A 12,799-nucleotide genomic window follows, 5' to 3' on the forward strand; every position below is an offset into this window, starting at 1 on the left:
CCCATTCTACTTTTGCGCCAAACAGGAATAAACAATTGTTGCAGTTCAGCCATGCGCTCTTTAAATGTTTGCCATTGTCTGTCCACTGTCATCCCTTTAAGTAACATTTCCCAATCCATCATGGCCAACTCGTGCCTCATATCTTCTTAGAAAAGTGCCGTGGGATCTTTTACCTCCATCTAAGAGGTCAGATGGCTGCCTCGGTTTGATGTCTTGTCTGAAAGATAACTCCTCTGACAGTGTAGCACTCTCTTAGTACTGCATTGGAGTGGCTGTTGAGACTTTGTGCTCAAGTCTCTGGCATGGGACTTGAACCCACGAAGTGATCATAATACAATTGGACTCCATATAAAGTTTGAGAGTGACATACTCGAGTCCAAAAATTAAACGTAAACAAAGTCAATTATAGAGGTATGAGGGGAGAGCTGGCTAAGGGTGATTAGGGAAATAGACTAAAGGGGAGGGCAGTAAATAAACAGTGGGAAACATTTAAAGAAAATGTTCAACATTTTTGACAAAAATAGTTCCCTTACAAAACAAAAACTCCGTGAGAATGGTCCATCCGTTGCTTACTAGAGAAGTTTGCATGCAGGTACCGTAAGCAATTAGGAAAGCAAATGGCATGTTGGTCTTTATTGCGAGGGGATTCGACTACAAGGATAAGGAAGTCTTGCTACAATTCTTTAGGGATTTGGTGAGACCACACCTGGAGTACTGTGCGCAGTTTTGCTCTCCATATCTAAGGAGGGCTAACTTGCCTTGGAGGTAGAACAGCGAAGGTACACTAGATTAGTTCCTGGGATGAGAGGATTGTCCAATGATGAGAGGCTGAGTAAATTGGGTCTATTGGGAGAGAGAGGAGCACGGTGTAAGCAGAGGTTTAACACATGCACCAAAAGTCCAGAGTTGGAGACTGGAGACAGAGCGAGAGAGAGAGGAGCACGGCGGGAGCGGAGAGAGAGAGAGGAGCACCGCGGGAGCGGAGAGAGAGAGAGGAGCACGGAGGGAGCAGAGAGAGAGAGAGAGGAGGACCGCGGGAGCAGCAGGAGCGGAGCAGGGAAAAATCGAAAAGTGACATCAGAGTGACATACCAATCAACAGTGAGAGCAGGGAAACAGAGAACTGCTGGGGTGAGTATACAGGTAAACTTTTAATTTAATTTAATTTAAATTAAATACCAAACATCACAGGCAAGCAAGTAGGTGACTGGTTTGGGAAGAAGCTACTGTTTGGTGAGTATCAGGTAAGTGATTAAGATCCATTCTAATCCTAACGTTTAAAATAGTAAAGGAACTTGTGGTAAGCTGAGTAAAATATATTAAAAAAGGAAAATAAAATAAATAATTGAATAAAATAATGAAGTCGTTAATTAAAACACATTGATGGCAGGACAGGTGATGTGTCACTGCTGCAGCATGTGGGAGCTCCTGGATGCCAGTGTGATCCAGGGCAAACACGTCTGCAGTAAGTGTTTGCGGCTCGAAGAGCTTTGGCTCAGAGTCATTGAACTGGAGTCTGAGCTGCAAACACTGCGACATGTCAGGGAGGGGGAAAGTTACCTGGATATTTTGTACCAGGAGGCGGTCACACCCCTTCGGATATTAGAGTATTCTGATTTGGTCAGTGGTCAGGGACAGGAGAGTGTGGCTGCAGCTGAGGGAGGTAAGTGGACCCAGAGAGCAGGAGTCTCAGACTTTGCAATTGCCCAAGAGGTTTGAGGTGCTTTCAGCTTGTTTGGATGAGAGTGGGGGCTGCAGGGTAGATGAGCAACCTGACCATGGCACCATGGTACAGGAAGCCATTCAAGTGGAGGAAGAAAAAAGGAATGTAGTGGTAGTAGGACAGTATAGTTAGAGGGATTGACACTGTTCTCTGCAGTAAAGAGCAAGAGTCCAGACGGCTGCCCAGTGCCAGGGTTCGGGGCATCTGCTCACGGCTGGAGAGGAGCTTACAGTGGGAGGGTGAGGACCCAGTCGTCGTGGTCCATGTAGGTACCAATGACATAGACAGGACAAGGAAAGAGGTTCTGCATAGTGTGAGGAACTAGGTGCCAAATTAAGAAGCAGAACCTCAAAGGTAATAATCTCTGGATTATTACCTGAGCCATGTGCAAATTGGCATAAGGCAAATAAGATTAGAGAAATGAATGCGTGGCTCAAAGACTGCTGTGGTAGAAGTGGGTTCCGGTTTGTGGGGCACTGGCACCAGTACTGGGGAAAGTGGTGGCTGTACCATTGGGACGGTCTACACCTGAATCGTGCTGGAGCCAGTGTTCTAGTGAGCTGCATAACGAGGGAAGTAGAGAGGGTTTTAAACTGAATAGTGGGGTCAAGGGATCAAATTTGGGAAGATATGGTAAATGAAGGAGTAGAGACAAGGCAAGAGAGAAAGGCATTAATATGGGAAATGATAAACAGACTGTGACAGGAAGGGACAGAGCATACAAATCTAAGAGTGAATCAACAGATAAGGCTAGAGGTTACAAAAATAATAAAAGGACAAAACTAAAGGCTCTGTATCTGAATGCACATAGCATTTGAAACAAAACAGATGAACTGAGAGCGCTAATAGAAATAAATAAGTACAATCTGATGGCCATTACAGAGACATGGCTATAGGACGACATAGATTGGGACCTGAATATTAAAGGGTGCTGGGCTTTTAGGAAGGACAGGAGCTAGGAAAAGGTGGAGGGTTAGCTCTGTTAATTAATGATGGTATTAGCGCAATAGAGAGGGATGACCTAGGTTCAGGAGACCAGGATGCAGAAGCAGTTTGGGTAGAGATGCAAAATCATAAAGGTAAGAAGTCACTTGTGGGAGTGGTGTACAGGCTACCTAACATTAGCCACACTGTAGGACGGGGTATAAAGGAAGAAATAAGGCAGCTTGTCAGAAAGGTACAGCGATAATTAAGGGGGATTTTAACCTGCATATAGACTGGAAAAATCAGATGGGCAGAGGTGGCCTAGATGAGGAGTACATAGAATGTTTTCGGGATAATTTCTTGTATCAATACATTCTGGAGCCAACCAGAGAACAGTCTATACAGACCTGGTATTGTGCAACGAGATAGGATTTTAGACTTCATAGTTAAGGCACCCTTGGGTAGCAGCGATCATAATATGATTGAATTTTACATTCAGTTTGAGGGAGAGAAGAGTGGGTCCAAGATTAGTATTTTAAACGTAAATAAGGGCAATGATGAGGGCATGAAAGCAGAACTAGCTAAAGTGAACTTGCAAATCAAGTTAAGGGATAGGTCAATAGAGATGCAATGGCAGACATTTAAGGGGCTATTTCAGAATACACAGAAGAGATACATTTCAACAAGAAAGAAAAATTCCAAGGTGGGATCTGCCATCTGTGGTTAACAAAAACAGTTAAAGGTAGTATCAAACTTAAAGGAAAAGCCTATAATTGCGCAAAGATGGGAGGCAGGTCGGAAGATTGGACAGAATATAAAAAACAGCAAAGAATTACTAAAAGATTGATAAGGAAGGTAAATTAGAGTATGACAGAAAGCTAGCTAGAAATATAAAGACAGATAGTAAGAGTTTCTATAGATATTTTAAAAAGCAATGAGTTAACAAAGTGAGTGTTGGTCCTATAGAAAGTGAATCTGGGGAATTAATAATGGATAATAAGGAGATGGCAAATGAATTGAACAGATTGGTCTTCACTATTGAGGATACAAGTAACATCCCAGAATTAGCTATAAGTCAGGAAATGGAAGGGAGGGAGGAACTCAAGAAAATTACAATCACCAGGCAAGTGGGATGGAACAAATTGTTGGAGCTGCGGGCTGACAAGTCCCCAGGTTCTGATGAACTTCATCTAAGGGTGTTAAAAGAAGTGGCTAGTGAGATAGTTGATGCATTTGTTTTAATTTTCCAAAGTTCCCAAGATTCGGGGAAGGTTCCGTTCGATTGGAAATTATCGAATGTAACTTCTTTATTCAAAAAAAGAGGGAGACAGAAATCAGGAAACTACAGGCCAATCAGCTTAACATCTGTCTTAGGGAAAATGGTGGAAGCTATTATTAAAGACGTTATAGCAGGGCATTTAGAAAAATTCAAAGTAACCAGGCAGAGGCAACATGGTTTTGTGAAAGGGAAATCATGTTTAACCAATTTATTGGAGTTCTTTGAGGGAGTTACATGTGCTGTGGATAAAGAGGAACCAGTGGATGTATTGTACTTAGATTTCTAGAAGGCATTTGATAAGGTGCCATATCAAAGGTTATTGCAGAAAATAAAAGCTTATGGTGTAGGGGGTAACATATTGGCATGGATAGAAGATTGGCTAGCTAACAGGAAATTGAGAGGAGCCATAAATGGGTCATTTTCTAGTTGACAAGATGTAGTGAGTGGTGTGCTACAGGGATCTGTGGGGGCTTTTTACAATTTATATTGTTACTACTGACCGCTCCAGTCAAAGCCCCCAATCAAAATATACGATTCTGATTGTGGTGGGAGAAACGCACTGTTAATTCAATCCCGTCCCTCCACCGATCACCTAATACATCATTTTAAACGTTCCAAATTAAAGAAAGACCCAGCCAAATTGTACCATCTATTAACCTCCGAATGAGGCTAACCAAACCAGGTGTCTTTAAATCAACAAATTAACTGTTTAATTAGAAAAACTAAATTCTTAAACACCACTAAGACATAAACAACATTTAAAATAGAAAAAATTGGAGTCCTTGCAAATTTACAGTCCACTGTTGCTTGAAGTCTTGCCAGCCATCCGATGTGGAAAAAAGGTTCTTCAACAGCAGAACAGTCCACAGTCTAATTCCAGCAGTAAGTGATGCTTTCCTTCTCCAGCGATGAATTTCAACAATTAATGACTTGCAAACACTTTTTAAATGAATCAATTTGTCCTGGAATTTTTGAGGGATAAAAGATTGCCACAGTCTAACTTCCCTTCCTTCAGTTTAAATTATCAGAGATCTCTGTTTTGGTTGACTTTTTTTAGAAGTTTGGCAGATAATAAATAAACAGACTAAATTCTCTTTCTTCAGTTTAAATGGACTGTTTCTCCTTTCAGGTGCTAACACACAGCTGTCTCTCTGTTTCTCCTGTTAGAACAGACTGTTTTCACTATAAGCCAGTTCAAAATTAAATTGTAACAAATGTATCTCTCGATACTCAGTCCAAGTGGCTGTATCCAAGGCAATGAGAATGCACCTTCTCAGAACTCTTGAGGCCTGCTTGTTCTTAAAGCAGTACTGATCCTTTGCTTTCTTAAGGACACACCACATATTTCCCAGAGAGAAAACAAAAGACAGGATCATGACACCTCTGCACCTGGTGGAATGAAATGCCATTCCTGAAATGTGTTTCATTACAATCGGTAAAAAAAATACAATTTGAAAAAATGCTGACGCATTATTTTTTCTGCATTTACAGGCTTTACTTACACTTTTCTAAAAAAATGTTAAGACTACAACAACAAGCTCCACCAGAGCAATTCGGCTTTACATTTTCAAAAGATTGTCCCAATTATCCCATTTTTAAATTTCCTAGCAAGGTCTTCCAATTGATTTGTGTTTTCCTTCCAAGTGCCCTTATTGTCCATCACCTCATTCAGGTGAACGGCACAGCTAGGAGCACCAACCACTACTGGGTTTACTATTCTCTGAGAAGTTTCTCGAGTACCCCTTAACCTATGTGGTGCCACTTGACACTGGTAAACCCTGTCCGGTGTAACAGAAGCTGATTTTTTTCTCACCCTGGGGTGTCAAAGGAATTTGACAGTATCCCTCCAACACATCTGTCTAATTAAGACACGTTGTGTTGGCCATTCTGTCCTTACAGTCCTTTAAATAAGAATTTGGGTAGGAGTCTGCCTTCTTTACCACAGTGACTTTTCGAGAGTCTACGCACATTTGAGCTGACTTTTTTTATTCATTCAGGGATGTGGGCGTCGCTGGCTAGGCCAGCATTTATTGCCCATCCCTAATTGCCCTTGCGAAGGTGGTGGTGAGCTTTCTCCTTGAACCGCTGCAGTCCATTTGGGGTAGGTATACCCACAGTGATGTTAGAAAGGGAGTTCCAGGATTTTGACCAGCAACAGTGAAGGAATGACGATATGGTTCCAAGTCAGGATGGTGTGTGACTTGGAGGGGAACTTGCAGGTGGTGATGTTCCCATACATTTGCTGCCCTCGTCCTTCTAGTTGGTAGAGGTCGCGGGTTTGGAAGGCGCTATCTAAGGAGTCTTGGTGCATTGCTGCAGTGCATCTTGTAGATGGTACACACTGCTGCCACTGTGCGTCGGTGGTGGAGGGTGTGAATGTTTGTAGATGGGGTGCCAATCAAGCGGGCTGCTTTGTCCTGGATGGTGTCGAGCTTCTTGAGTGTTGTTGGAGTTGCACCCATCCAGGCAAGTGGAGAGTATTCCATCACACTCCTGACTTGTGCCTTGTCGATGGTGCTCAGGCTTTGGGGAGTCAGGAGGTGAGTTACTCGCCTCAGGATTCCTAGCCTCTGACCTGCTCTTGTAGCCATGGTATTTATATGGCTACTCCAGTTCAGTTTTTGGTCAATGATAGCCCCAAGGATATTGATAGTGGGGGATTCAGCGATGGTAATGCCATTGAATGTCAAGGAGAGATGGTTAGATTCTCTCTTGTTGGAGATTGTCATTGCCTGGCACTTGTGTGGCGCGAATGTTACTTGCCACTTATTAGCCCAAGCCTGGGTATTGTCCAGGTCTTGCTGCATTTCTACACGGACTGCTTCAGTATCTGAGGAGTCACGAATGGTGCTGAACCTTGTGCAATCATCAGCGAACATCCCCACTTCTGACCTTATGATTGAAGGTAGGTCATTGATGAAGCAGCTGAAGATGGTCGGGCCTAGGGCACTACCCTTAGAAACTCCTGGATTGATGTCCTGGAGCTCAGATGATTGACCTCCAACAACCACAACCATCTTCCTTTGTGCTAAGTATGACTCCAGCCAGCGGAGGGTTTTCCCCCTGATTCTCATTGACCTCAGTTTTGCTAGGACTCCTTGATGCCATACTCGGTCAAATGCTGCCTTGATGTCAAGGGCAGTCACTCTCACCTCACCTCTTGAGTTCAGCTCTTTTGTCCATGTTTGAACCAAGGCTGTAATGAGGTCAGGAGCTGAGTGGCCCTGGTGGAACTCAAACTGAGCGTCACTGAGCAGGTTATTGCTAAGCAAGTGCCGCTTGATGACACTGTCGACGACACCTTCCATCACTTTACTGATGATTGAGAGTAGACTGATGGGTAATTGGCCGGGTTGGACTTGTCCTGCCTTTTGTGTACAGGACATACCTGGGCAATTTTTCACATTGGAGGGTAGATGCCAGTGTTGTAGCTGTACTGGAACAGCTTGTCTAGGGGCACGGCAAGTTCTGGAGTACAGGTCTTCAGTACTACTGCCGGAATATTGTCAGTGCCCATAGCTTTTGCAGTATCCAGTGCCTTCAGTCATTTCTTGATATCATGCGGAGTGAATCGAATTGGCTGAAGTCTGGCATCTGTGATGCTGGGGACTTCAGGAGGAGGCCGAGATGGATCATCAACTCAGCACTTCTGGCTGAAGATTGTTGCAAATGCTTCAGCCTTATCTTTCGCACTGATGTGCTGGGCTCCCCCATCATTGAGGTTGGGGATATTTGTGGAGCCACCTCCTCCAGTTAGTTGTTTAATTGTCCACCACCATTCACGGCTGGATGTGGCACGACTGCAGAGCTTAGATCTGATCCGTTGGTTATGGGATCGCTTAGCTCCATCTATCGCTTGCTGCTTATGCAGTTTGGCACGCAGATAGTCCTGTGCTGTAGCTTCACCAGGTTGACACCTCATTTTGAGGTATGCTTGGTGCTGCTCCTGGCATGCCCTCCTGCACTCTTCATTGAACCAGGCTTGGTCTCCTGGCTTGATAGTAATGGTAGAGTGGGGGATATGCCAGGCCATGAGGTTACAGATTGTGGTTGAGTCCAATTCTGCTGCTGCTGATGGCCCACAGCGCCTCATGGATGCCCAGTTTTGCATTGCTAGATCTGTTCGAAATCTATCCCATTTAGCATGGTGGTAATGCCACACAACACGATGGATAGTATCCTCAATGTGAAGGCAGGACTTCGTCTCCACAAGGACTGTGCGGTGGTCACTCCTACCAATGCAGTCATGGACAGAAGCATCTGCGGCAGGCAGTTTGCTGAGGACGAGGTCAAGTATGTTTTTCCCTCGTGTTGTTTCCCTCACCACCTGCCGCAGACCCAGTCTAGCAGCCATGTCCTTTAGGACTCGGCCAGCTGGGTCAGTAGTGGTGCTACTGAGCCACTCTTGGTGATGGACATTGAAGTCCCCCACCCAGAGTACATTTTGTGCCCTTGCCACCCTCAGTGCTTCCTCCAAGTGGTGTTCAACATGGAGGAGTACTGATTCATCAGCTGAGGGAGGGCGGTAGGTGGTAATCAATAGGAGGTTACCTTGCCCCTGTTTGACCTGATGCCATGAGACTTCATGGGGTCCGGAGTCGATGTTGAGAACTCCCAGGGCAACTCCCTCCCTACTGTATACCACTGTGCCACTCTGGTGGGTCTGTCCTGCCGGTGGGACAGGACATGTCCGGGGATGGTGATGGCAGTGTCTGGGACATTGTCTGTAAGGTATGATTCCGTGAGTGTAACTATGTCAGGCTGTTGCTTGACTAGTCTGTGGGACAGCTCTCCCAACTTTGGCACAAGCCCCCAGATGTTAGTAAGGAGGACTTTGCAGGGTCGACAGGGCTGACCCACCAGGTTTTTATCATCAAGACTATCTGCGAATTCCAACTGGCCTGACTAGCTTCATCTAAGCTGCCCTTCAGCATGCATTGTACCCCTGTTTCCACTTGGGCCTGTCTGTCTGGACCTAAGTGGCAAGGATGTTGTTTTAAAGGAATGGCTCCCCCTACACCCACATCATGTGTGGCTAAGGTTGTACATCCTGGCTTATCCCTACAAACGTTTTGAAACATTGTGAAAACCCTGGTTAGGACTTCATGCTGTTTAGTCTCTAAGTGTAAAAGCCTATTGTTTAATTTTCCTTAGCTATTCTGCATTCGCTAATTGGATAGTTGGAGGTTCAATCTGAGAATTTCCTAGGCCTGCTTCTGCCTCATCCTCACTATCCTTTTCCTTTTCAACAGTCCCGATTACAACATACCTGCACTGGCTTATCCTCCTTCCTGCGGTAATATTGTTTGAACATATTGGGCGGCACAGTGGCGCAGTGGTTAGCATCACAGCTCCAGCGACCCGGGTTCAATTCTGGGTACTGCCTGTGCGGAGTTTGCACGTTTTCCTTGTGACCGTGTGGGTTTTCACCGGGTGCTCTGGTTTCCTTCCACTGCCAAAGACTTGCAGGTTGATAGGTAAATTGGCCATTATAAATTGCCCCTAGTATAGGTAGATGGTAGGGGAATATAGGGACAGGTGGGGATGTGGTAGGAATATGGGATTAGTATAAATGGGTGGTTGATGGTTGGCACAGACTCGGTGGGCCGAAGGGCCTGTTTCAGTGCTGTATCTCTAAATAAATAAAATAATGTGACACAGCCAGTTCTTCTTCCGGCGATCGGGGTGTCAATCAAGTAATCTACCTTACCCACTCTTTTGATCACTCTATATGGCCACTGAACCGTGCTTTTAATGGTTCTTGCTGTGATGGTAACAACATTAATACTTCATCCCTTGGTTTTATGGTAGGTTGTGGTTTTCCCACCAATAGAAAGGTGTGGCATGTTCTACTAAATTGTCTCACATCCTTTGTAAGACCTGGCCAGTAATAATGGCTTATGTGTGATTTGGTCTTCCGAATTCCCTTATGTCCTACAAAAGGAATGTCGTGTGCTAAGCTTAATAATCCTTGTCAATATTTAGGTGGTACCACTATCTGTTCAACAACTGTCCAGTCTTCGTTGGCAGGTCTATGAGGTGGTCTCCATTTCCTCATCAAAACCCCGTTTGCTATATAATAGCCTTCCGGAACTCTTTTTGCCTCAGTTTCTCACAGAGCCTTCTGTGCTATTCAGTATATCTCTGGATCAGCTTGCAGTGCTGCAATGATAGACGATCTGTTAAACATCTCATTTGGATTATTTAAATCCCCAAATAAGGTTTCAGGTGCCTGGCTATCAATTTGTGGTGCCCCTTTTACCTCCGACAATGGATCCTGTTTAGCCATTGCTCGGGTAACTACACAAGCAGGAAATATTCCCAGAACTTGTTCCTGTAATTGCTCCGTTTCCTTAATTTCACTTGGTTCCTCTGTAACAATAGGAGAAACTGATACTTTTGATCCAGTCAAGTCATTTCCTAGGAGTAGATCAATTCCCTTTACTGGTAAACTGTGGACAACACCTACAGTAACTATCCCAGATATTAAGTCACACTCTAGGCATACCTTATACAAAGGTATGAGTATACACACCCTGCCAATTCCATTAACTAAAACTTTAGCATTCAAGGTGCTCTCTGGTGTTTACCTTATATCTTTGCCCAGCAAGAGTGTTTGGGTTGCTCCTGTGTCCCTGAGTATAATGATAGGTTTTCCTGCCTCACTTACATGATATGGAGTTACTCTCCCCTTTGACAAAAATTTGTTATAATTCTCAGGTATTTTATTCTTAACCTCTGCACCCCTTTTAGTTTTAGTATCTGGTTTCACATTCACCACTGTTGTTAAAGCTATAGCCTGGTCTGCTATACTCTCAGTCAGAGTTTTTTCCTCTGTACTAACATTGCGTACCCCAACAAGTCCTATGGGTTTACCTCGCAATTTCCAGCATTCTGAACAAAGAAGTTTTGTTGCAATGATAACACTTTGGCTTGCGAACCTCACTTGTACCTTCAACACCTTCCTTCCTGACCTGAGGAGGGGATCCTGGGGCATTTCCAGCTGTTCCTTCTTGTCCCCGGCTACTTGCCTTCGTTTCACTCTCCCACTTTCTATCCTCAGGTTTATGGGGGTGACGAACAAAATAGGTTGGCTTATTCACAGGCTCAAAATCGTTAGCAATCTTTGCTGCTTGCCCAGCTTTCAAAACTTTCAGGTTATCTATATGAGTTCTCACTACTGAAGGAATGGACTTTTTAAACTCTTCTAAGAGAATCAGTTCTCTAAGGTTCTCATATGTGGTTTCTATCTTTAATGCCCATATCCAATGGTCAAATGGTTCACCCTCTAAAATCCTAAATATGTCTGCAGCAAAAAAAAAAGTTTTCCTTGTAAAGCACTTTGGGATGTCCTTGGGAAATGGCAGGCGCTATATAAATGCACGTTCTTTCTTTCAGGACAATGCAGAAGTGTAACATTCCGCAATTAGGGGGTCAGTGTGCGCTGCCAAAACGTGTACAGAAAAAGTCAGCAGATTTGGCATTTTATACCATTACTGACTCTTTTTTGATAAAATTATCAAAAGGAGGAATTTGAACCGATTGTTCAAGATGATGCAGAACACAAAATAATCGTAAAAGGCATTTATATCACTTCCTAATGTATTTTAATACAGCTATTAGGCTTCCTCAGTCACTTTATAAAGGATATCCTATCCAGTATACAAAGGGAAACAATAGGAAACATAATGATTTAAGGGAGAAGGGAAGTCGACCAGTAAAGCCATTTTCTGTTGAATGGCACTGTAAAGTAATCCAGTTCTATCCCTTTTGATAATTCAGCAAGTTTACCTCAACCACATGGAGAAGATAGATCTGAAGTGATTTATGACTTTAACCCCTTATAGGGACTAAACCAAATCAGGAGTACATCCCTATGAATCTCCTTTAATTAAGTTCAAACCAGACAAATTCTTATAGACACTTATTTGGGTCCAAAGATTTCAACTAGCTTCCCCTCAAAGAAAGAAAACAGACAGAGAATATTACCATCTTTCGGATAGCCTATTTATAATAATTATGGCTAAGTCATAAATATCCCAGATATTATAAAGCTCTGGGAAACTCTCTTCAATACGTATCTCTCCACCTAAAGAGACACAGAGAGGGGGTTCTTGTAGTTGTATACAGAATGCTACATGAGACGATTTATTAACTTTTATATACTTATTAAAGAATTTAACACGCAATATACTTTTAAGTGGATAAGTATATCACAATATCAAATATTACTTAGAGATGTAACACATAATCTTATTTGTAACACAGAATCCAAAAGTTTAACCTTGCTGATATTACAGCAAAATATCTTCGAATATCCATCAAAATTTAAAGTAAGCTTTTACCTTAAATTCCCCAAGTCAGCCATGGGGTGAGAGGTATTGTTTGAGGAATTTAATACTTCTAATTTTTGCTTCAGATACCTTCATGATTATACTGTTTCTAAGGTGTCATATGACCTTTTAGCATATAGGTGTTACCTTTCTGTGTGTGTTTTTCTTGCCTTCAAGATCCATATTTGGTAATATCATTAACTAACATCGCCACTTAATGTTTTACTGGAAACCCCCTACTCTTGAAGTTGTGAGCATTTATCTGGTCAAAATATTTATAATTGTGTTTACTTGACCCCTTGTTCCTATAAGTACTATGCCCCCTTTATTGTTTTATTATCTACAATTGTGTTTTATGGTAGGTTGAACCCTCTTTGTGGGTCAATCTGCCTACATTTACTGACACCATCAATTAATTACATTTATGGCTACCTTTTACTGATGTCACACAGGATATTTCAATGTGTGTGTTTATCTTCCAAGTCCCTGGCAACAGAGACACTGAAATGGATTTCCCAACTTAAAAGTTGTTTCTGGTTCA

The sequence above is a fragment of the Heterodontus francisci genome, chromosome 16 (genome assembly GCF_036365525.1).
Source record: "Heterodontus francisci isolate sHetFra1 chromosome 16, sHetFra1.hap1, whole genome shotgun sequence".
In the NCBI taxonomy this organism is placed as follows: domain Eukaryota; kingdom Metazoa; phylum Chordata; class Chondrichthyes; order Heterodontiformes; family Heterodontidae; genus Heterodontus; species Heterodontus francisci.